This window comes from Myotis nattereri, assembly GCF_964212035.1.
Source record: "Myotis nattereri genome assembly, chromosome: 12".
NCBI lineage: Eukaryota > Metazoa > Chordata > Mammalia > Chiroptera > Vespertilionidae > Myotis > Myotis nattereri.
The window spans coordinates 31553629-31580290 of record NC_138087.1 but is presented as its reverse complement, the minus strand read 5'-3'; the positions used below and the strand labels follow the sequence as shown (position 1 = coordinate 31580290).

The window sequence follows — 26662 nt, the reverse complement described above, 5'->3', positions numbered from 1 at the left end:
AATTTCTTTTGAGAGCCAATTTTTTTAAACTTAAACTATATAGGTAGGTACATTGTTATTAACTTAATTAGGGTACTTCTAAGCTGGCCTTTGCTAAGAACGTCCTCTATCTGATTGAGGTACGTTCGCTGAGGTCAACCCCTTCCAACTCTCCCATCCACACTCGTCTTGTATACTTGTTTCAGATAGACGAGTGTGGATGGGAGAGTTGGAAGGGGTCGACCTCAGCGAACTGTACCTCAAAACAATGTACCTCCCCCGCGCTGCGTATCCTCGGCCCGACTGAGCTTCGTCTCCTGTCGCCCGACCGATCTACACTCCCTTCTTCTAATGCCACTTCTTCAAAATAGACTTGTCCAGGCCAAAAACCGAAAACCAACTTCTGCGCATGGGCCACTAAGTTTCAATTGCACTGTACATGTGCGCCCACACGTGGTATTTTGTGGAAGAGCCACACTCAAGGGACCAAAGAGCCGCATGTGGTTCGCCAGCCACAGTTTGCCCACCACTGGTCTAGAATATGAGAGTCGCAATGTTCCCAAGGACCCAGAGATCATCACTGATTTTTCATTTCTCTACCAGTTTTTATTCTTTGTGGCCTTTAGTGATGTTTAAGAGTGGCACCTCATTCATTCATTCATTCATTCATTCAATAAAGTAGTAAAATATTTAGAAGGTTATAAAATAAATTCAATATACATCCTGCATACCCTCAATTGTAATTCACATACATGTTTACATGTCTCCCTTCCACAACTGAATGTAAGACTCTCGAAGAAAGGAACTGGTTATTAGACACCTTGTCAGTATTTGTACTTCTAGTTTCTAGATGGTTCTTGGCATTTAGGAGACTGTCGACTCACATTTGTTTAATGAATATATAAATCCATGAAAGTGTGTATTTCTTCCTGAAGGAGCTTACAGAATGGGTAAAGATGACAAAATATGTGCACAAGTCAACCAGAGTACACATGGGAAGGAGAAGCCAGACGGAGACGTACTCAGATAAAAACATATTATAAGTTTAGGGAAAGAAAGAAAAATGTCTCATATGGGGATGGCACAGGCTTCTTGGAGAAGCTGGCATTTGGAAGGTTGAATTGGGACATGTTACTAATGGGAGCAGCGCCTATTGTTCCCATCAGAATATTTTTATTCCTTTATATTGATTAAGGAAACACATCTATTTTTTCCCCAGGTCTGGTGAGTTTTTAACTTGAACTCCTGTGACCAAGGAGTACTGAAATTTTCTTTACAAAAAAATTTTTTTTTCCATAAAAAGTTCATACAATATGTAGCTACACAGCAGGGTTTTATTTTAAGGACAACGGCATTTTTACCTCCTGTTTTGTGTGAGGGTCTGTGGGTTGTAGAAGATGAGAAAAGAGCGTCCCCAGCTGCCACAGCCCAACAAAACCCCTGAAAATGATGACTGCTTCCATTTGCACCCAATGCCACGTTCTGAAAGCAGTCTTTTTTGAAAGGAGGGTTGCGAATAGCTGCTTCTTCTCCAAACTGCACTTGCGTTTCATGATGCCACGGTGGCTGTCTCCGTGCTGACGCAGCTCCCAGCCTCACACCAGCCTGCCTTTGAGCTGTTAAAGACTTTTCATTCCCAACAATGAAAAGAGCATCCTATAAAAGCAGAGAGGCCTTGCTTTTAATCAGCTGAAGTGGAAAAAACGGACAGTCACCAAGTAAAAGTGATTATAAGGCCAGGATATGGAAATATAGCGAATGCCCCTCCCGTGTGCCCCCCAAGATGGGGCAATGTTCTCTACCTCTCGGTGACGCTCTGAAAAGATGCTCATAAACAGGGTGGGAAATGAGCACTAGGGAGGCAAACTGATGTGATTCACAGGGCGTGGCATTTTCTGCACACACAGTGTGCCATGCTGGAAAGAGCTTGGATGTTAGGACAAGGTTTGAATCCCAGTTCTGCCTCTTACCCTTACCAGGTCTTTTCTTTCCTTTTTCTTTTCTTTTTTTTTTTTTTTAAAAAAAAACACGCCATATTTTTATTGATTTCAGAGAGGAGAGAGAAATAGAAACATCAACGGTAAGAGAGAATCATTGATTGGCTGCCTTCTGCACGCCCCCTATTGGGGATCAAGCCCGCAACCCAGGCATGTGCCCTTGACCAGAATCAAACCCGGGACCCTTCAGTCCGCAAGCTGACACTCTATCCACTGAGCCAAATAGGCTACGGCTCCTATTTCTTTTTTAAACTTGATAAATTGCTTAACTTTTCCAAGTTCAGATTCCTGCTAATAAAGCTTGTATTAATTACTTCTCAGTGTTGCCGTGAGGGTGTTGAGATAATGTCAATAAACCTGGTGGGTTCATGACAGATGTCAGTGTCCTCTCTATTGTATGTGTGTAGGTGAATGAGGGAGGGGTACCCCACCTCTCTGTAAGGGACTTCTCCCACCAGTGGATTCACTTCAGATTAGTATTAGGATATAAACTGAGTAATCTTATCTTTCACTGAGAAGATGGTGTCATTCTCCCACCATCTGTAGTGTTTGCGTATGTACTTGTCTGTTCCTAACAGGGATGTGTTTGAATGCTAGGAGAGGCAGCTGTATCACTCCCTCTGTTCTTCATTTCCCACTGGGCTCACTGGGTAGAGTTCATAGACACAACATATAACCTCGTGGTAATTGTTAGGGTCGCTGAAGGAGGAACACTCGAGGCCAAAAGTGGTATGGGATTATAAATTTATTAGGTCATCTGGAGACCAGATGGGCTGAGCCCAAAATGGCGCCAGCCCCCAGGGATGGGGAGTCAGAGATTTTATTTTGTTATTGTTGATAGTATGAGTCAGAGATTTTAAAGGACCCTAGCAGTTATTGTTTTTCTATTGTTGTTGTTGTTTTTGTTTTTTCTGATGGGGAATTCTATGGGTGGGTCTGGATCCTGAGCAAGTCTGGAGGGGAAAGATAATGGTCTTAGCAAGTGGAATGTGGTCTAAGCCAGTGGTTCCCAACCCTTTAATACAGTTCCTCATGTTGTGGTGACCCCCAACCATAAAATTACTTTCGTTGCTACTTCATAACTGTAATTTTGCTACTGTTATGGATCATAATGTAAATATCTGATATGCAGGATGTATTTAGGCGACCCCTGTGAAAGGGTCATTTGACCCCCAAAGGGGTCGCGACCCACAGGTTGAGAACTGCTGGAAGCGAAAGAGAATGTTGATTGTGAGGTGGTCTAGAGGTCAATTCCCAGGGGAGGGGGTTTCGATTCATTTTATCAGATCTAACAGTGATCAAGTCAATGTGAAAGGGGTAGCTAGCTAGTTTAATTGGGCAGGTTTAAAAAGTTTTAGGACTAAAAGGGGTCTATAGGAGAGGAATACATAACGGAGACTTGAAGGTGCCAGGGTGTTTCTCTCACTTGTACAGAGAGTAGAGAAATGGAATAGGCAAATAGAAATATATCTGCCCTGTGCAATTAAAGATAGCCATAAACAAAAAGGTATCTCAGGCCTGAGCCATTAAAGTGACCATAAGTTAGGCCAAAAGTAGCCCTGACCTGAGTAGCTGGGAGGGCCATAACATAAGGCCTTCTCTGCCAACACAACTGGAAGAGCTATAAGAAACTAGTAAATCAAAAGTGACTCCAACCAACACGATAAGGGGGAGAGAAGGTGGAGGACACCACATGAGCTTTGAGCTTTGAAGACAAATTCTATGTAGCAAAATAACCAATAAGAAGGGGTCAGGTTCAGACGAAGAACTACAGCCTATTTAATGCCTCAAGACAAAGAAGCAGTGGTCATTCTTCTCAGGGGCCCCTCTGTCTGTCCAGGAGGGACAGGGTCTTAGGCTTAGAATTTAGAATTAGGTTTTAGAGGTAGCATCTGCTTGTGGTAAAGTTTCTGTACTTTTCACCTATCACCTTTTGTCCACGGCTTCATTCTTTGAAACCATCGGGACAAGAACCCAGGAATTCAGGGTGTTCCAGTTCAATTTTTGAGTTTCAAATGTTTCAGACAAAAGCTTTCCTTTTCCAAGGATGAGACAGCATAAGAAACAACAAACGTTATTACTGAGAAAGGCCTGGGAAAATGTTTGCTCCAAAGTCCTCATGCAGATGAGGAAACAGAGGCCTAAGAACTAGCTCACTTGCCGAAGATGTTAAGAAAGTTAATGGCGGGGTTCAAATTAGACCCCAGATTTCTGTTGCTCAATTGAGGGAGCTTTCCAATCGTTCCCCTACCTCTCAATCATTCCTACACCTCTCAGAGAGAGGCATCTTTCCCACTTTTTTAGAAGCACGTACAACCACAGTAAACATGAATGTCACATTCAAGACCAGAAGCTTGAGATCTGTAAAGAGATGGTTCTGAATGCAACTATCTATGGAAATACCGGCAGTGATCACTTGGAAGATTAATTGTCCTTCTTTGATTGGCAACAATTCTGAATGCATTCTTTTTTAACACACATGTACACACACATACACTCACACACACACACACACACACACACACACACACACACAAAGGTTCTGTTTTCTTTGGGGATTAGTTAGTTACCCAGGTGGTCTCATTCAATGACGCCACCATCTCTGGCTTGAAACACCCTGACTTTTTGTTGTAGGGACTGCAGTATGCAAATTGACTGGAGTCAATCGTACCTGATTTTCTAAATTGCCTCTGCGATAACAATTCTCCCGCCGGGTAATAAGCCATTCAAATCAAACAATGGGATTGATTACACATTCCTCACTCTGGGGAAACTCCATTAGTTTTACCTGAATAAAAACTGCAGAACAGGGCCTAATTTGGGGTAAGTAGTGTACAAAATTCTCCAGGAAGCACAGTGAAAATAAGTTTCGAAAAGCTTCAACATTACTCTTTAGCCACAGGGAATATCAAGCAAACAGAATGTTATTTACTAGTCACATAAAAGCATGCCTAAGTGAGTATCACTTGGTTCAGGCCAGAATTGACAGAGCTCTTACTCTAGCTGGCTCTTGGGTAGAGAGGAGGCTCCTAGGGAATTCTGGGAGCTCTGTAGCTCTGTTAGAAATCCACATAGTGAGCAAGTCTCTCGCTTGAGATTTTCTAATTTTAAGCCACAGATAACTAGTAGTTGGGAGACCTGGAAAGGAATCCCAGCTCCCAAATTGTTAGATGTTTGATGTTGGGTTAAGACTCAGTGGTCGGCAAACTCATTAGTCAACAGAGCCAAATATCAACAGTACTTCTTCAAAATAGACTCGCCCAGGCCGAAAACTGACTTCTGCGCATGGGCCACGAAGTTTCAATCTCAGTGTACGTGCGCCCGCACGTGGTATTTTGTGGAAGAGCCACACTCAAGGGGCCAAAGAGCTGCATGTGGCTCGCGGGCCACAGTTTGCTGACCACGGGTTAAGTTATTTAACTTTTCTGAACCTTGGGTTTCTGATACCTAGCTTGGGCTTAAAATACCTGCCCTACCTGTTTCCCAAGATTGTTGTGAGAATCAAATGAACCCACATACAAAAGGTGACTTGAAAGTGTCAAGTGCATCACTAATGCAGGGGATTCTTCTCATCAAGATGTTGGCTTTTGCTGAGCTTGTGCACAGGTCTATAACAGATAGAGTTCAGCCACTGGTGGGGTTGGTCTTCTTCTCCTGACCTAAACTCATACACCTGGATGCAGTATAGTCAGACTTTGCAGTCTGATAAAGTCCTATTCAAATCAGTCTCCTGGCCTAACCGGTTTGGGTCAGTGGATAGAGCATTGGCCTGCGGACTCAAGGGTCCCGGGTTCGATTCTGGTCAAGGGCATGTACCTTGGTTGCAGGCACATCCCCAGTGGGGAGTTTGCAGGAGGCAGCTGATCTATGTTTCTCTCTCATTGATGTTTCTAACTCTCTATCCCTCTCCCTTCCTTTCTGTAAAAAATCAATAAAATATATTTTAAAAAATCAGTCTCCTGTTTACTAGCTCTGTGTCCAGTGGCAAGTTATCCGACTTGCCCAGACTCATCTGTAAATGGACAAAGAAATAATACCTGACAGAGAATCAGCAGTGTAATGCATGGGACATGAATACCCTGTAATTAATGATATTTGTTATTATTAGCAGAGAATAGCTGCAATATGCAGGACTATTCCACGGTGCCTTTTTCTGAACCAAGAACTTTGAGCTCCCGGTGCAGTCTGAAATCTGGACTGGCGTCATTCAGATTCCTCTCCTCTTAGCCAGAGGAACTTCTGTAAAAGGACTGATATGACATTGCTGCCTTCGGGATGAGAGTGCCTAGATTGTGAGCCCCTGAAGAGTAGGATTATGCTTTTTTGCATCTCACCAATATTAGTATTCATAGTGCCTAGCATGGAGGCTGGCATATGGCCAGATGCTCAGTAAACACTTTTGCATGAAAAAGAAATCTTTGGCTTACGTAAAGACAAATGGGAACAAACAAATATCTTAATTCCTTTTGTTGAAAATATGGGAAGAGATACCCCTTCCCTCCCCCTTTTTGTCAGAATATTTACCGTGGAATCTAGTAAGTTTAAGTTGTTTCTCTGTTTCTGGGAAATGTATGTTTTTAGAAACTAAACAAGCCTTGTATTAACATTATGACTTAGGAGTGTCTTGCTCAAGGACATCTCATTCAAAGTCATCTCTTTGAAATGTAAATGTCAAAGGAGGTCATGCCCCTGTCTTCCAGTTTCTGTGGGAAGGTAGAAGCCTAAATTTGGTGGGCTCCTCGCTCCAGGTTCCAAAACATCTTCCTGATAAAAAGATACAAGTTTGCTTTATTTATTTATTTGTTTATTTATTTATTTGTTTATTTATTTATTTTTTTGTCCCTTTAGTCCTCTTGGATAAAGTCAATTAGCTAACATAGATGGTCACCCCGCTTACCAGGTAAAGTTAGGATAAATGATATGTGACCAATGATGGTGCCAAGTCTTCTTACTTGAGGACTAATTGCTGTTTATCTTGAAAACATGTGGATGAAAAAGGGGCCCCATAGTAGACCTGACAAGCTCAGGGGAGGCCTGCATGACTGGCCTTACAAACTCAGAGACTAAAATTTTTAATTATCAAGGAGTCATGGAGTCAAGGAGTCACATCCCTTGACAAGGTCAGTCTTTACCTTAAGTGAGCCTGTGCATTGTCTTTTTGCTCCTAAGCTAATATACCTTTGAAATGACAGAGTAATTATCTCTTCCAGATCCCCCAGGGCATACACTCACTGCACCAAAGAACAAGACCATAGAACCCTCATTGTTCATTATTAACTACCTTGTACCCACCAATGTAAAACAAGTATGTGTCTCTGCATTTTGCTTTTTATCCAATGCCCCAGATTTCCTGGTTTTGCTTTCTCCAGCTCCATTAATCTACCACCAATGGATTTCATGTAATCCTACTTAGGTCTCCGCCATTTAATCTAATGTATAAAATAAGCTGCAAAACTGCTCTTCTCCAGAGTATTTTCTTAATCCACTGAGATTTACTTCACCACGATTGTTGTCAGTTTGGCTCAAATAAACTCATAAGAATTATCTACAGGTTGACTATTTCTTAGATCGACACATATATATGTAATGAGATATATCTGCTTTCTATATCAAAGGTGAGATTGCTTTCTGACTTTTCAATCTCAGTTAATTGGTTCTGATGCCTGTCACATTCTAGTTTAATGCTCATTCATCAATAAGGGTGTGTGTGTTTTTTCTCTATTACCTTTGTCTGTTGGGATAAGGTTTGTTTGTTTGTTTGTTTTTACCTTATATTTCCCCTATATTTGCTAAGCAGAGTATCATGTTTCCCAGTCTAAATGGGATTTGATGACTAGGAGATAAGGAATGGCCTGCAGAAGAGATAAACCAAAGAAATTATATTCTTATATGCATAGCCCATGGACACGGGTAATAGGGTAGTGAAGACCTGGGGAGTGGGTAGGGGCTGGGAGGAAGGGGGGGTGGGGGCGGTAAAGGGGAGAAATAGGAGAGATCTGTAATACTACCAACAATAGAAAGTATATTTAAAAAATGGCCTATAGGAATTCCTATCAACCTAACTCTGCTATGCTAGATGCATTTTTTCTAGAATCTTTCATTCAGAAGCTACTATTGATTTTATTATTAAACTAGAGGCCCAGTGCACGAAAATCATGCACTGGCGGGGGCGGGGGGGGGAGTCTCTCAGCCCAGCCTGTACCCTCTCACAGTCTGGGAGCCCTCCAGGGATGTCTGACTGACGGTTTAGGCCCGCTCCCCGCAGGAGCACAGTCGGACATCCTTAATGCTGCCACAGAGGCATGAGAGTCTCCCGCCACCACCACTGCACTCGCCAGCATGAGTCTGGCTCCCACAGCGGGAGCGCACTGACCACCAGGGGGCAGCTCCTGCATTGAGCGTCTGCCCCCTGGTGGTCAGTGCGTGTCATAGTGACCTGTCTTTTTACCGTTCAGTTGATTTGCATGTTAGCCTTTTATTATATAGGATTGGGAATAGAAAGACTGAGCTCTTGGTCCTTCTATCTGAAATAGATACAAGCCCAATTCTTATTTCATAAATCTGCTGAACAGATTAAATGGGAAGCACTGAGAAGGAATGGATCATCCTTACTCTTCCATAGGAGGTAAGAATTTTGAATCCTATGATGGCAGTTTAAACATTACTGTTCTTGATTATTTCTTTGTGTAACTATAAACATTCAATAAATATGCCCACCTCTTTTGCTACTTAACTGGGTTATTCTTCAATTGAGTAAGATTAAAAAGTTTCAACTGACTGAGTCACTAATAAAGATTATTCCCCTCTGCCATCCAAAGAAAATTCTAATTCACTATTCATAAATTTTAATTGCCCTATGGCTAGGCTTACCTTCATTACTTGAAAGTTTCCTAGAAAAAAAAAAATGTTGGGCAGTTTGTATGGAAAGTGGGAATTTCCAGAGCCCTTTCTAAACAATGGAGTAAATATTTAATGATCTGTTAAATAGAGGAAGAGTTTCAGACAGCTTAGCACACAGGACATAAAATGAGCAAGTGATTTTATTGAGATAAACGGAAAATAATTGTTAAAAAAATTAAGGGTCTAACTATAGCCAAAAGAAATGAAAGAAGACATGATAACTAAATGTAATGTGGAATCTGGGATGGGATTTTGGAATAAAAAAAAGACATTAGGTAAAAAGTAAGGAAATATAAATTAAGTAGTTACTAATTGTAATATAATTAAATGTACCATTCTAATGATAGATGTTGCTAATAGGATGAACTGAGTGCAAGGTATAGGAACTCTCTCTGGGGGCTGGGAATAGAGCTTAGACAAAGACCCCAGGTGGGAAATTCTACCATATCTTATTTGTCTTTTTATCCCTAGGCCTTGCACAGTGTATACTAAATGAAAATCCTGTTTAATATTTACTCTCACCCATTTCCTACCCCACCCCCACCCACCAACACATAAACATCCCACTCTGTTGATAAAACCCATGCCTCTTGGTTGAGCCTACCCAAGTTTTGATAAGAAAAAGCATAGAACACAACCTACACCAAAAACTTTGACCACCAGGTATTTTCTCGGAGTTCAAAGAACTGGGATGTTTCCAACTGTCCTTAAAAATTAAAGTTAACTTGGTCTGAGCACGAATGCACAAAAACGTATGCTCCCACCATGCAATCTGCCAGACTGTGTACTGGGTTAAAAATAAAATGTCATCTCCACATGGTAAGTCCCTTTAATAAACCTATTAAAATCAGGAAGTAATTCATCCTGTGCCTTGTATCTGGCATTAAATCTAGGCCAAGTCTGAAATAGAGAACCTAACAATGTGTATCTCAGGACAAAATAAACCCAGAATGTCAGAGTTGGAAAGGATCTCAGAGACTATTTAGTCCAGCACCTTTGTTTTATGGATGAGTAAATTGAAGCCTGGGGAGCTTAGCTGGTTTGTCAAAACTCCACCAGCTTATATGTTTGTGTGTCACTTTATCCCATAAAAGTATGAGGAAAAACAAAAGTAGACTAAAAAAGAATATATGTGTTGTGTTAGTAAACATGACCTTAACGATTCACCAGTTAAAATGGGCTTTTCGGGGAGAACTATTTATTTATTTAAACTTTTTTTTTAAAATATAGAAACATCCATGCTTCTATGTCTCTGGATCTATTTTGTTAATCAGTTCATTTTTTTTTTTTTTTTAATAGAAGCATGGCACAGACTGAGGAATCTCAGAGGGAGGGCGGGTAGGATGGATGGGTGGGAAAAAGATCAACCAAAGAACTTATATGCAAAATGCATCACCCATGAACACAGAAAATCGGGTGGTGAAGGCCTGGGGTGGGGGGTGGGGCTGGGCTAGGAGAGGTCAATGGGGGGGTGGGGAGGGGACATATGTAATACTTTCAACAATAAAGATTTAAAATAAATAAATAAATAAATATAGAAACATCAATGATGAGAGAGCATCATTGATTGGCTACCTCCTATATGCCCCTATTGTGGATTGAGCCCACAATTGGGGCATGTGCCCCAACTGGAATCGAACTGTGACCTTCTGGTTCATAGATCAACGCTCAACCACTGAGGCACATTGGCTGGGCTAGTGAGAACTTTCTAGAAGTACTAAATCTTATAAATATGATTGACAACAGAACTAGTTCACTCAAAGATGGAATATGTTATAACTTCAGAGCTCTGCAGAGGGGTTCAATTAGGAGGTCCAATTAGGAGGTCTGATTTCAGAGCACCTAGTTACACAAAGAGAGATGGTATTTATGACTAACTAATAACTCAAGCAAGTACTTTAGCGGCAAGTACACATGGTGGTATCGTTGGTTTAAACTACGTAACTTCTGGTAAGTCAATTAACTTTCTGGGGCTTAGTTTAATCATCTATAAAATGTGAATAACTTCACAGAATGGGGTAGAGGTTATAAGTTAATGAAAGCATAAAATGTTTGAAACCCAGAGCAAAGGCTAACTACATTTTTATCCCTTTCTCTTCCTCTACTCTCACTTCCTACTCCACATCAGATACAAAATCCTGAGGACACATAATAATCAAATAATCAAAGATGTAGGGTGAATAGAGAGATAAAAAAATATTTTGGCCCTAGCTGGTTTGGCTCAGTGGATAGAGCGTCGGCCTGAGGACTGAAGGGTCCCAGGTTCGATTCCAGTCAAGGGCATGTACCTTGGCTGCGGGCACATCCCTGCGGTGTTTCTCCCTCATCGATGTTTCTAACTCTCTATCCCTCTCCCTTCCTCTCTGTAAAAAATCAATAAAATATATTTAAAAAAAAATATTTTGACTGAGAAGACAGAAAGAAAGTGAGAAGGCTCTGTCTATTTGATAGCAGGTAAGAGGGCAGAAGGGGACCAAGCAGAGAACAGTGTGGGCTCGGCTGGCTGGTCCATCACCTTTCCTTCCTCCTAGCTGTACCTGTTTCCTTTGCTTCACAAAATCCTCTCCCACTGTACTCTTACTCCCAAATGAAATGACAGAGCCCACCAGAACTGAGCATGTACAAAACTATTACAATTCTTTAAGCGGGACTAATTCAATGTATGTAATAACTTTGATTTAAAAAAATGTTTCCTGCAGAAAGTGATTTTGAATCCTTACTGGTTGCCACATACTTTTTAAAAGTTTTATGAACTTTCATGGGCATTATTTGTAAAAACATGCCGGAAACCAATTCCAGTATGTCATAATTTCAAGAGTTTCATCAAAAGGTTGATGAGACTTGGGGACTCAACAGGGTTGAGTCACAAATGTAGTCACCTGTTGGGAATGGCTGAATGGCATTTCCCAAACATGAATAGGATACATTAAATTGATTGTGGCTCCAGGCAGCTAAAAGGCATCCTAATCTACATGTTATTGCCTCCTACTGGCCAAACACCTAAACAGCCGTAGGCTAACTCCCCAATTCTGACAATGGATTCTGTACTAAACCCTGACCCTTTGAAGTGAATATCTCTGCCTCGCCTCAGGACAAGTTGTATTAATAGAAAGCATGGGGTCCTGGGGACAGAGAGAACCTAAGGCCCTTAGACTTAAGACCTTAGAACTTAGATCCTTTAGCTAAGCTCCTCTGACCCCCAATGCCTTTCAAAATTATATTTCTTCTTTTTTAATTTTGTTTTATTGCTTAAAGTATTACAAAGAGTATTACAAATGTCTCCTTTTTTTTCCTCCCTTGACATTCCAAAATTATATTTCGTCTCTTTATTAGTCTCTAGATTCCTATGTCATCTACGCACAGCCCTTTCTCCAGATTCCTGAACCCTTCTTGATGCTGGGACAAGAACCCCAGCAAAAACATATATAGAGATAATGTTGGAAAACTCCTACCCCCCCCCCCCAATATTAAAATAGAAAGTAAGGAACAAAGGTAAGATTGCTTTTTGAGAGTTAAACTATAAAACAAACATAAAGAATTCAAACATAACTGTACCAATTCTGTGCAATCAGCTATATAAATGAATAGCTATACAAAGTTACACATAAATAGACAGAATGCCTCTAGAGTAAGGCCTAGCCTGGAACATAACTAAAGTTATGTACATATATGGAGAGAATGTGTCTTACAGAAGGAGTGTTAGCAATGGAAACAGGATGCCGAGAATCAAAGGTTGGTAGTGGACGACCCCTGCCCCACTTAAGGGGCCAGCTTCGCTAGCTCCAGACCCAGGTCTCAAATCCATTTTGCAGCTCTGTCCTCACAGTGAAGGCAGGTGCACCCAAATGCTTATTTTTAAAACTCTCACCATGTAATCTAGGGCTCCACAAACTGAGGCCTGCGGGCCAAATCCAGCCCACCAGCCTGCATTTGTAAATAAAGTTTTGTGGAACACAGCCTCGGCCACAGCCACTCATTCACATACTGTCTATGACTGCTCCCTGCTGCAACAGCAAAGTTGAGTGGTCACAGTTATGACTGAAACCGCCTGATCCTCCAGGCTGGGAATATCTGCTCTCTGGCCCTTTACAAAAAAAGTCTGCTGACCCCTGATAATTCAGGCAATTTGCCTTGATTCCATACTCACCAAACAACCTTGTGATGCCGTATTGTATGTTTATCTGTTTACTCTTGCGCATACTTTGTACTGGGAGAGGGAGAACTTGCAGAATAGGAATACGTCTATCTGTTACGGGGAACGCTCTGTGTAGATTAATGCTTATATATCTGAGCTCAAAGGTGGTGGGCTGACCCGGTGCCCATCCCTGATGTATTGTCACTGAGGTTTGCTTGGAGGTCAGTCCCTCTTCTTCCGGGTAACTTTGGGACTCACAGTGCACCTTCCCTTTCTGACAGCATGTTTTGTACTCCCAATTTACAGATGAGGAAGCTAAAACTCAGAGTTAGGAAGAAAGAAAACTGACATTTATTGAGCATCTACTCTGTGCTAGGCTCACAGCTGTTTCCCTTGGCATTTAATCTTCACAAGCCTATGTAAGAGATGTAAGATCAAGTGCACATTTTCTCAGATGTAGAATCGGAGGCTTAGAAAGGGTAAGGCCACATTAATTTGTTAGCAGAGCCAGGATTTGCAACCAGGTGCTCAGGCTTTCCACACGACCTATACGGCCTTGCAGAGGCTTCTGTCGCTAAGCTTAAGAAAGCAGCACCATATGCCTCCGTCTCTTCCTCCCACTCAGGTGTACTCTTGTCCTTTAATAAACACAGATTAAGTTAGAAAATCCTAGAGATTTTAAAGGTGTAAAATTTTAAAACAATTCCGGAACACTTATACTGGAGTATAGAATCTTAGCCAGCTACTTTACATATTCACCCTACTTTTGCATTTACAAAAGAAAAAAAAATTGGTGCCATGGCCTGATGTTCATAAATAACAGTTCTTGAAAAAAAAAAAAAGGGCTCCTCCCCCACCCCCCAAACTGGTCTTGTACTTGTAGTGATTTAAATGTCGTTCTTTGAATTCATTGCAGCATGAACATATTTTAGAATTTCTAAAAGCGGAACAGAATGGAGGGTTATCTATAACATGGGCATAATCACAGTCATGATATCTGTTTTAAAATAAAACACTAAAAAGAATTAAATGTTCCCTTCAAGCCAAACTCAAGGAAATTTCCACATAAAATAGACGGTAAACTTGCAGTTCATGTTGCTTGCTGAGAAGGCCCCTCTGAACCACCTAATTCAACTCCTGAATTCTTTAGGAATTCAGACCTCTGAGAAGCGTTTGGTTGTTATTTTTTCAGTCCTAAAGGAAACCAACCTTTAGAAACAGAGCTAGTGCCACCCTCTCACACAATGCTCTACCTGCTGTACCTCCTTTCTTCTTAGCGAGACTGAAAATCTTAGGTGGCAATGTGCATCTCAATGGCACTTAATTTACTGCTATTCAGATGGTGGAGATATATATATATATATAAATGTTGCCAATGCATTATGGTGGTAGAAGACAGGATTTTCAACACATGGTTCATAAATAGAAATATATATGAAAATATTTTTTAAAAAACACTAACCCATAAGTAATTCCTTTGCCTAGTTCCTTCCTTCATTTTTTTTAAAATCCTCACCCGAAGATATTTTTCCATTGATTTTTAGAGAAAGTGGAAGAGAAAGGGGAAGACAGAGAGGAATATTGATGTGAGAGAAACACATCGATTGGTTGCCTCCTGCAAAAGCCCCAACCCGGACCCAGGCCAGGGAGGAGCCTGCAACCGAGGTGTGTGCCCTTGACTGGAATAGAACTCAGGACCCTTTGGGTCATAGGCCAATGCTCTATCCACTGAGCCAAACCGGCAAGGGCTCATTTTTTAAAATATGGAACCAGAATGAAACCCTGAGGGGCCATGAACTCAAATGAGTAAACACATTGACAATTAGAAGTTACTTGCAAAATTCTAGTCACAGGAAGTTAGCACTGGAAGGCCCCTCTGAACCACCTAATTCAACCCCACTATACAGGTTCCTCCCAGCTCTCTACCATCAGACCTGTGGCTTTATTGAGAGAGAGCTGGGAGGAACAACCGGAACTTGTGATTCCAAATCAATCCCCTGGACTGGCTTTCTAGGAAAAATAAAAAGTTTACATTTCCTTTAAAATTGTTTGAACAAAAGGTTTCTAAAATTCAGGAAGTTATTCTAGGTCTCTTTAGTCTTGGCAGGAAAGGGACAATATATTTTTTAGAAGGCTGCTGGCGTGACGAAAATCTGCTTTATCCTGGCTTGAACATGAATGGGGGAGTTTATTGGCTCACACAACCCCAAACTATGCATGGTGCTGGCTCTGGGTGAACATACCTAGAGGTTCAAACACCACTGGGATCTCTCTGTTTTTCTCATCTCTGCTCTTTCCTATACGCTAGTTTTATTTTCCCCGCTGGTTTCTCTGTGAGGCTGGAACCAGAGCTCCAGGAGGCTCTAGGCTTCATTCTTACTGTCTCATCACCAATGAGGAAAGAGAACCCTCTGCTAGTATTAATGAGGAGAATCCTAGGGGAAGATGGGGATGGGTTCTAATGAACATCCGGATTGACCACTGTGGTTGAGAGGCTGATACTGGGACAACTCGAACTGGAATCAGGTACCAGGAGACAACGGGCTATAAGACTGAAGCTCACCTCCAACTCACATTTGGAGTATGAGAGAGGCAGGTTCCCCAAGGAATTGGGAGTGATGTCACCAGAGCAAGGAAAAAAAGATGTGCTGAGCAGTCAAAATAGCAGGTGTCAGATGAGAAGTCCCTGAAGACTTGCTTGGCCCCTAGAGAATACACTAGGCACTTAGCATTTTTTTTTTAGCCTGCTCAGCATCTGGACCTCCTTCCTTCTTTCAGGGAAGCACGCATCTTATGTGCCTTGGTGGGAGACATAAGTCATTTCCTACTACCTATTTTCTAAAGCCGTTGAAAATGCCAGATACGTGGTTCCCAGACTCCTCTGTAACCAAGGGACAGGAACTTGACCTAGACTCAGTCAAGGTCCTGGATTTTAAGTCAGGAGTTGGTAACATCAATAAATTCATTCACAGGCAACAGCAGTCACAATTTCCATTCCAGGGACAGCAGCAGTAGCAGTGGATGCAAACTGGCCCTCCGTACTCAAGGGGGAGTGGTGTTCTGACAAGACTGAATTTTAGTCTGAATTTGAAGGGGATGGATCCCACCGGTTACCCAACTTCATTTGTAGATGCACATTTTGGGGTCTGATTCTCCAGTCCTCCTGGAGTTATTAGGAGTTCCCAGTAACTTTACCACAAACTGGCTCTCTGCTTAGCCCATCTAGACTCAGTTTCTGTGGCTCACAACTAGGATACAAAACACTCATCTACTTCAGTGTCCCCAGCACCAGAAAACTCTGGCAGTTTCCTGTGTTGTTGGGAGACTTAATACCACTCCTCTTTGAGAAGTTTTGATGAGCAACTTATCCTTTACTAGTAAATGCCGGTTATTTTTCATACTTGATGTTACTTACATCAATCCATATGAAAGAATTCCAGAAGCACATTTCCTAGTGTATGCCATCCACTGGTGGGTAGGTGCTATTCTTGTTAAGCACTACAAGTTCATTATTTCTCTTATATCTGGAGGTCCTCAAAGTCACCATTACCTTCTTTGTTTTCCTCCTTTAGTCCTACTAAGGAAATAATGTCAAGAAGTAGATCACTTTCAAATAAACTGTCGGGCAGAACATGCCTTTCCAACCTTGAAAGAAAAGTGGTCTGATTCCCAGTTCCTCAGAAGCAAGGGGAAACACTAAAACTTCAATGTTAGACTTTCAGGGTTGAGTCGGTATTTAATTTAAACAAGAGCCAATCTAGTCCTTCAGAAGTCTGATCTATTAGTGGTGTAACTGTGTACCTTCAGTTGCCCCAAAGAACAATAAGGATTAAAAGTTGCTTTTAAAATGACTACCTGGGATTCCAGTCTGTTTTTACAGTTTTAGGTGGAAAATAAAATTTTGACCAGAATTGCTGGGGAATGACAGGAAACTGTTGCTGAGGCTAAATACCATCTGAAAAATATCCAACGAGTCACTAAAGGATTTATTAATTTATCTTCTCTCCAGGCTGTGTTTGTCTGGGAAGAGGATGCACAGACACATGGTTGCTCAGGATAGATGCCACTGACCCCTGTGAGTAGCCCAGGCTAATCTTCCACAAATATCTACACACGCTGCTTGGGCCGGAGCTGTTGAGGACACGTTCATAGCAAATTGAGTGGTGTGGGATTTCTCACGGCCTCCCAGAGGTACATGCACTGTAGGTGTGTTTAGTCACTCATTTTATGGACACTAACAAGTTTAGGCATTTCTGTCTCTTCCAGGGCAGGCTCAAGTGTAAAAAGAGTGACTGTCTGACTTAATAATAATGACACTCTTAAATTCTGCACTTTAGAGAAGTAGATCTGAACTTGGAATTTATCAGGAGCTATCAAATCATCACAGCTAACCATGCTAGACACCTCAAGTCATTTTCCACTGAGGGAGAGAGAGTATACAGTAATTACCTTTTAGAATACTTTCTCCTGGCTTCTTCTCTTCTGCTTTTTTCCTTTTAGTTTTACTGAGAGCTAATCAGCAGTTGGAAAGAATGACATATCTTTGAGCATTGAGAATACCAATGAAATAGTTACTTTGAACATATTGCCATAATAGCTTATTAACGAGTACTACCCAAGACAGTGCTATTCAGACCATTTGCTGAGAAGTGCCTGGAACAATCATTCTACTTATAAGACAGAATCAAGATGATCAACAGAAACAAGAAACAAATTAATCAAGTGAAGGCTCTTGACGATAGAAATAGCCAAGCCACTCCAAAAATGATGCTAAAGAAACATGATTGTCATTTTAACCAACTAACTAGATATGTTCTGTTATGGTCAAAATTAGGAGCCTGAAATACCCTCCACAACCTCAAGGATTATAGAGCATTAGATGAATCACAAGTGACATATGGGAGCTCATTAAAGGAAGATGAAGTTATGAGCACCCGGGGGCCTTGTTGGAAATCAGAGCTTTTTAAAAGAGGCTTCAGGGTCAGTCATACTGATTGGAGAATGCTCTTCATCGTCCTTAAAAAATCTCTTTATTACTTCTCAGTTATCATGTTGTTTGAGTGTTGGCCATTGTTGCAAATTTTTAAGTTGAGAGTGTGTAGTGGCGGTGGGTGGAAGGTTGTCATTTGATTTTTTAAAAAATATATATTTTTATTGATTTCAGAAGAGGAAGAGGAGAGAGAGAGAGAGAGAGAGAGAGAGAGAGAGAGAGAGAGAGAGAGAGAAACATCAATGCTGAGAGAGAATCATCAATCGGCTGCTTCCTGCATGCCCCACACTGGGGATCGAGCCCGAAACCTGGGCATGTGCATCGACCAGGAATTAAACCATGACCTCCTAGTTCATAGGTCAACGCTCAACCACTGAGCCACGCTGGCTGGGCTCATTTGATTGATTTTGATAGTAAACAGCAAAAGCCATTGGAGAGTAAGACCTCAGTGCAGCCTTCTTAGGCTGTTCACACCAGCTTCAAGGCAACAGTTGAAGTGGCCGGAGCAAGGACAGCCGTGGTAGCCTCTATGTGATGGAAGCTGTGTCTGTAAGCTGAGCTTTGAATGACACATTATTTCCTCTGTGCACCCCAATCTATTTTCTGCCTGACTAAGCTTATAAAACTCTGCATAAATTCTCCCTCTCAGCCTGTTCCATAATCCTGTGAACACAGTGTCTTCCTGCTCATTCCTTCAGCCAGCAAGCACCAGCTGTTGGGTCCTGGAAACATTTTACATTAAAGAAAAAGAAAAAAAAGAAGTCGATGATCAGAAAGCTGTAAAAACTGCACAATGCTTGAGATATGCAAATGCTTCAGGGTGGTGGGTATCTGACCTGCATAAAAGAAATGATTAGGTTTCCATCAATCATTATGCTCCCGAACAACACTGCTGAGATCTATCGATGTGGACGCTCTTCGGCTGCCTGGGTTCTGCACAGTCTGTAAACTAATCCAGTTTTGTTTGTTCTGTGCTAAAGAAAGGATAAACTCTGAGCTTGAAAATATGAACAAAGATGCAATTATCTTAACTAAGCCACTCCAGCTTTATTTTTATGCAAAAAGTGCCACAAACTTTATTATCTATATTTTTCAGCTTCAAAAGGAAAGTGCAAGTCACTTGATAATGTCTCTGTAATTACTTGAATGCATACTTCATGCCTCAAATGCACAGGAAAGCTCATTGTTATAATTAGAAGTTATATAAATACCCAGTTTATACAAATGGTAGCTAATTACTTAACTGAAATGCCAGATTCTTGCCATCCTACCAGGAAAGATATCTTATAATATGTAATTCAAACCATAGGTCAAAGTGGGAGATGTGATTATAATGTGAAATTTTCTTTTAAAAATATTGGTAGCTGCTATTGAGAACTGAGTAATTAACTGTTTCCATTTAGAGACTTATTTCACGATATGTCTGGAAAACAACTCATATCTACACTCCAAATTGTTTGAATAGGACATTTATGCATTTTCTGTCACTAATGTCTTCCTATTAATTTTACTGATAATCTTTAGGAGGGATTGAAAATCAATAAAATAGATGATGATATTCTATAGCAGGGGCCATAAAACTTTTTCTTTAAAGGACAAGACAGTAAATATTTTAGGCTGTTCAGGACATGAAGTCTCTTCTGAAACTACGCAAGCAACTTTATACTTGCAATGGAAAAGCAGCTATAGGCAGTATCTAAAACATGATCATGGCGGTATTTCATAAAACTATTTACAAAAATTGGTGGTGTATGGACCATCATTTGCCATCCCCTGCTCCTTACCAAACATTAGTGGCCTGAATGAAATACTAGTCACTACTATCCTCAAAATAGTTTATGTTTTTTACTTTCATTCAAAACCTAAGGTCTTAGCAGCTCTTCTTCAGGGACCTTCAGCTAGAGAATTAAGCCTTATTGCTCTAAGGCACCCAGTGGCATGACGATAACTTCTCTCCTGTGCCTCTTTGGGAGTAATTTTGTATGATCCTTGGAAGAACTACAAGAGTCATTCAATCACTTAGTTTTCTCATGGAAACCTAGCTGAGAAATGCAAGAAATGGTGTTTTGTCAAAACTATCTAAAGTGCCCTAGCTGGTTTGGCTCAATGGATAGAGCGTTGGCCTGCAGACTGAAGGGTACCAGGTTCGATTCCAGCCAAGGGCACATGCCTGGGTTGCAGGCTCAATCCCCAGTAGGGGGCGTGCAAGAGGCAGCCAATCAATGATTCTCTCTCATCATTGATGCTTCTATCTCTCTCTCCCTCTCCCTTCCTCTCTAAATTCAATAAAATATATTTTAAAAAAAAACTATCTAAAGCCACAAAATAGAAGTTTGGGTTTGTAGTGACTCTTGGGGTAATAATACTGAGATAATCATGTAAACCAAACTCTTCTATTTGAAGACAGGTGAAATCATGTGTCTTTTACTTCTGTTTACAGATCTGCCAAGCTCACTAGATTTAAGATATCCTATCTAATAAAAGAGAAACATGGTAATTGGCATACGAGTGCTACCCTTCCCATTGGCTAATCAAGGCAGTATGCAAATTAACTGCCAGCCAAGATGGCGGCCGGCAGCCAGGCAGCTTGAAACTAACATGAGGCTTGCTTGCTTCAGTGACAGAGGACTCCAACGTTCCCCGCCTGCCACTGCAGGACTCTGAGCTGCAACTCTAAGCAACTATGTAACAAATATAGAAGCTAAACAAAACCCCAGAAACCTGCTTTAGTCCGCAGGGCTTTAGCCAGCAGATCGCAACATTGTAAGCAAAGGCCAGAAACCTACTTTCAGCAGCGGAGGCCTAAGAGCTGGAGCCAAGCCTCAGAGCTAAAGCTGGCCCAGAATAAAAAAAAAGAAAAAAGAAAAAAAGGAGCGGTTGGGAGCTTCAGTCACCCCCAGCCTGAAAACAGCCCTCAGCCCCTAACCCCGACTGGCCAGGCACCCCAGTGGGGACCCCCACCCTGAAGGGTGTGTGACCAGCTGCAAACAGCCATCATCCCCTCACTGAGGCTGGCCAGGCACCCCAGTGGGGACCCCCACCCTGATCTGGGACACCCTTCAGGGCAAATCAGCCGGCACCCATCCATGTACCAGGCCTCTACCCTATATAGTAAAAGGGTAATATGCCTCCCAGCACCAGGATCAGCGGAGCCGCGAGGCCTCCCGGCACCGGGATCAGCATGACAGGGGGCAGCACCCAAACCCCCTGATCGCTCTGCGGCTCTGCGTGTGACAGGGGGCGGGGCCACAACCTCCCTATCCACCCTGCTCTGTTCGTGACAGGGGAAGGCACCCCAACCACCTGATCAGCCCTGCTCTGTGCCTGATAAGGGGGATCTCCCCAACCCCCTGATCGCCCTGCGGCTCTGTGTGTGACAGGGTGCGGCGCCCCAACCCCCTGATCAGCCCTGCTCTGTGTGTGACAGGGTGCGGGGCCCCAACCTCCGCCCCCCCCCCCACGGGCCCTGCTCTGTGTGTGACAGGGTAGAGCCATAACCTCCCCAATGGCCCTGCCCTGAGAGTGAGAGTGGCGGCGCCCCAAGCCCCTGATTGGCCCTGCTCTGTGCGTGACAGGGGGTGGCGCCGCAACCTTCCCATCGACTCTGCCTTGAGTGTGACAGGGGGCGGTGCCCCAACCCCCCAATCGGCCCTACCCTGAGTGTGACTGAGGGTGGCATCGCAACCTCCCGATCCGCCCTGCTCTGTGCATGACAGGGGCGGCGCCCCAACTCCCCAATCGGCCCTGCTCTGAGCCCGACCAGGGGCTGCACCTAGGGATTGGGCCTGCCCTCTGCCACCCAGGAGCAGGCCTAAGTCAGCAGGTCGTTATCTCCCGAGGGGTCCCAGACTGTGAGAGGGCACAGGCCGGGCTGAGGGAACCCCCTTTCCCCCGAGTCCACAAATTTTTGTGCACTGGGCCTCTAGTATTAAATATAATAAAAGGGTAATATGCAAATTGACCCTAATGGCAGACCTACCAGGAATGACGGGTTGCTATGACGCACACTGACCTTCAAGGGGCAGAGGCTCAATGCAGGAGCTGCCCCGTGGTGGTCAGTGTGCTCCCACAGGGGGAGCTCTGCTCAGCTACAAGCCAGGCTCATGGCTGTGAGTCCAGCAGCTGTGGAGGAAGCCTCTCCCGCCTCCTCGACACCACAAAAGATGTCCAACTGCAGCTTAGGCTGGGAGTGGGCCTAAGCTGGCAGGTGGACATCCTCCAAGGGGTCCTAGACTGCAAGAGGGTGCAGGCCAGGCTGAGCGCCCCACCCCCACCCCCCAAGTGCATGAATTTTCATGCACTGAGCCTCTAGTTAAATACAAAACTTTGTAACTCTAAAGTGGAGCTTATGGGGTAGAAGGGTTCTTAAGGGGAATAAGGACATTTTCAAGTGATAATATTTTAATAAGAGGTTCCAATGTTGATTTGCTTATGGTTATGGCTATTATGAGTGGGCATTTGAAGGGCAGTGTGAATATGATGAGCAATGTAGGGGATGTGGGGCTTTTGAGCTATGCCTCAGGAACTTACCAGCAGGCCCTAGCTTCCTGGTAAAAGGGGAAAAGAGCCTAATAAAATCACATGACCCCATTCCTATTCTAAGAAGGCTCTATGGTAATTCAGGTCCTAATCTAGATTAATTTAAAACAGTAATCCTACTTTTAGAGATTATAGCTGTCAATCATTAACATTGCCTCTACTCAAATAAAACGAAGAGACCCCATGACTCTGAGACTGGAAACAAATTAGTCCCCAACATCTTGGGGGTTGGAAACATCTTTATGAAGCCACCTGAATGAAAGTCACTTCCCATTTTGATGTAGGAGCGAGCATGAAAAAATATTGCCCTACCATAAAAGGAAGGCATAAATGACAAACCACATTTGAAGAATCCTTCCACCTTTTAACATTATCTCCTTGAGGTAATGAAACTATAGGGTCATTAACACTGGAAAGTATCTTGGTACAATAGCTTCATTTTAGAAATAAAGGTAGTGAAGTCCAGAAATGCTAGGTCATACAATTAACAGAAAATGAAAGAGCCAAGTCTTAAACCATGGGCTTTTCCCTTTTCCAATTTGACTACATAGTCTCACAACACTTACTAGTAAATACAATTAATGCTCCCTATCCCTAAATACCAAGGCAGAAATGCTTATATTTTAAATTACTAAAACAAAAATTAGGTCAATCACAGAATCCATTTATGGGCACTAATTTTAATTTTTTCCAGTAAAGGAGACCTGACATTCTGATTCCTAACTTGGGAATTTTTCTATGCTTATGTAGTCTTCTAGCTGTCACGGTCATTCTTTGTACATAGTCAATATTTAACAAATACAAAGGGGCAATAAATAAAAATTAATATGAAGAGATATTATGAATTTATGTGTGTAATAGTTTTGTACTTTTGTTTATTTTTAAGCATACGTGGAATTTATTTAAAATAGAACCCATTTTGTTAAAAAGAAAGCTTGGCCAAAGTGCGTTTCCTGAAATGTTTCATTATGCGGTACAGCATGTTTATTCAGGTGAAAGTATACAGAATATTGCATATCTCTAAATACATTGATCTAAATGCAAATGCAGGTAAATGCAAAATCCAACCTTTGTGTCATTTGGTTTTACATTCTGCCATCAAAATTTAGAGGTATTCTTTTTTTCATTTCTTAACATAGAAATCTAAAAATCAATGGCAATTCTAGGAAAAACTTATAAATATAGAGGTAGAACATTTGAAAGTCATATGCCCAAACCATTCTGAAAGCTATCTGTGCAAGCACTAAATATAATGTTTAGTTTGTGATGTGGTCATTAGGAAAAAATAAAAGAGACTTGATAGCTTCTAGAGATCATGATTACAAATAATTTAAAGGTAAAAGACTTCAGTTCTTTATCTCACCAGTTGTGGGACTGATCAAGATGTTTTCTACCAAATTCATTTAAATCAAATCGTTTTGGGGTAAATTGTACACATACACTCAAAAGGTAACAATTTTTTTCTCCTAATCCTACCTAATCAAAATGATATAGTTTCCATCTTATTGCTCTATTGTCACAAAACAATGTCATAATAAATCCTATATAATAAAAGGCTGATATGCAAATTGTCCCCTCGCAAGTTTGACTGACCGGGAGTTCAACCGCTCACTATGACATGTGTTGACCACCAGGGTGCAGCATGGAATGAAGGAAGGCCCTGGCTGGCAGCTGGCAGCCAGGGAAAGGAAGGCCCCGATCGACCCTGATCGCCAGCCTGGCCTAGGGACCCTACATGTGCACGAATTTCATGCACTGGGCCTCTAATTTAAAATAAACACATCAAATTTGCAATCTGGGCAGAGGACTTAAGTACAACTATCTCACTTTATAAATATAAATACTGAAATCCAGTAAGGCTAAATGACTTGTCTATAACCCTACTGTTAGACTGAATCCAAGATCAGAACTTATGCATTTGATATCCCAACCCACTGTTCATTGTAATATCCTGCCCTGACTAGATAGCTCAGTACATATATACAAAACTATAAAGGAATCACTGGCTGCTTTACTTGCACTTCCTTTGGAAGATGCATTAGCAATTTTATGCCACTGGAGGCATATGTTTCTTTCATAGCAATATAAAATCTTATTAGGCAGAATGAAGTAATACTGGAAAGAAATAGGGCCTTTCTAGCCAGCTGGCTGAGTGTACCGGCCATCTCTCCACTGTCTATAGCCAATAATTTTACTTACTGGAAATTTCTGGCTAACATGTTTATGTAATGAGCTAAGTGTTCTTTGAAGTAATATTACACAGTGAATGATATTTTCCAATTGGAAAAATATAGTATCAAGAATTATTTCCTCTGGCTAAGAGATTAGTTATTAAATATTCTCATCACTCACACAAATAGTAACTCTGTGAGATAATGGATGTGTTAATTAACTTGATCATGGTAATCATTTCTCAATATATATGTACATATATTAAATCATCACATTGTGTACCCTCAATATATATAATATTCATTTGTCAATTATATCTCAATAAAGATTGGAGGACAACTTTAAAAAGGTATTTACTACAGAACAATAAGCTTTAGGTCTGAGATGTGTATTTACAACCTAAATATATTACATTTTGTTTTTTAAAGAACAGGATCATGTGGTAAGTTGAACTTTTTTTTCCTTTTTTTTATTTTAGAGAGGAAGGGAGAGGGAGAGAGAGATATACAGTAAACATCAATGATGAGAGAGAATCATTGATCGGCTGCCTCCTGCATGTCCCAAACTGGGGATCAAGCCCACAACCCAGGCATGTGCCCCCAAAAGGAATCAAACTGTGACCTCCTGGTTCATAGGTCAATACTCAACCAATGAGCCATGCCGGCCAGGCTTAAGTTGAACAGTTTGTAAAATGTTTGAATATCAGCAATTTCATAATTTTGACATAAGAGTATAACGTAGTGTTTCAGATCATGGGATCTGGTCACAGAAGGTTTGAGGTCAAATTCTGGTCCTACCACCTAGAACTGCAACCTGGTTAGGGCTATAATGAAATAATCCTGCCCTGACTAGGTAGCTCAGTTGGCTAGAGCATCATTCCAATACATCAAGATTGTGGGTTCAATCCCTGGTCAGGGCACTTACAAGAAGTAACCAATGAATGCATAAAGAAGTGGAATGTGGACTGACAAATAGATCTCTCTCTCTCAAATCAATAAAACATTTTTTAAGTATAAAAAAAGATATTATCCTTATAAAATTTTAATGTTAGTACTAGTCATATAGTAAGTGCTGAAGAAATGCTAGTTGTTATTACATTTGTTGATGATAATTATTATGATGATGACTGTCTTAATTTGGGCTGCTATAATAGACTGGGTGGCTTAACCAATAAACATTTATTTCTTAAAGATCAAAGTACTGAAAGATTCAGTGTGTGGTGAGAGCCTGCTTCCTGGATCATAGATGTGTCTCTTCTTGCTATATCCTCACATGGAGTAAAGAAAGCTAGAGCGCTTTATGAAGGTACTACTAACTCCAAAGTCCCTACCTCCTAATATATCACTTTGGGGGTTAGAATTTGAACATATGAATTTCTGGGGTAACACAAACATTCAGTCCATGACAGTGATAATGATGATGAGAATGATGTTGATAATATCTGTTCTATCCAACTAATGCATCCTGGTTGAGTCAACGGGTTTAGAGAGTTGATGTATATACAATGTCCTCAATACCATGATTATAGAAAAAGGAAGACACATATACAAAACTATCTTGGGTTATGTTGTGAATAAAAATTGGAGGCAACTAAAACTGATGATTAGAGGGCTAGTTTATGAACAGATTGGGTTTAGAAAGTAATTCTAATGTATCCATGGTATAACCACTTGCTATGGATTGAAGCCAACCTCTAACTTGCTAGGTAGATAATTTTTATAAAGGAAATGTTAATTTCCTTACTAAAAGGTTAATATTACTCATAAAGTTAAAGATAACTTTGATAATATAATAAAAAAGCAGATATTTTCTTTTTCTTTCATCCTTTAAGATCAAAGTCAAACAACAAAAGCAATAATAAAATTTCAAGCTACTAGATTATGTACTGAGCACCCAGTACATGTGCTAAATGTTCCAAACATTGTGAAGTATTTATATGCATCATCACAT

At 41.4% G+C, this 26662-nt stretch overlaps 1 protein-coding gene across 1 annotated transcript in view; it reads right to left on the bottom strand.

The window, feature by feature from the left end:
• The window catches only part of PTPRD (protein tyrosine phosphatase receptor type D), a 2145631-nt gene that overhangs the window by 649328 nt on the left and 1469641 nt on the right, over positions 1–26662 (bottom strand). The window lies entirely within an intron of this gene.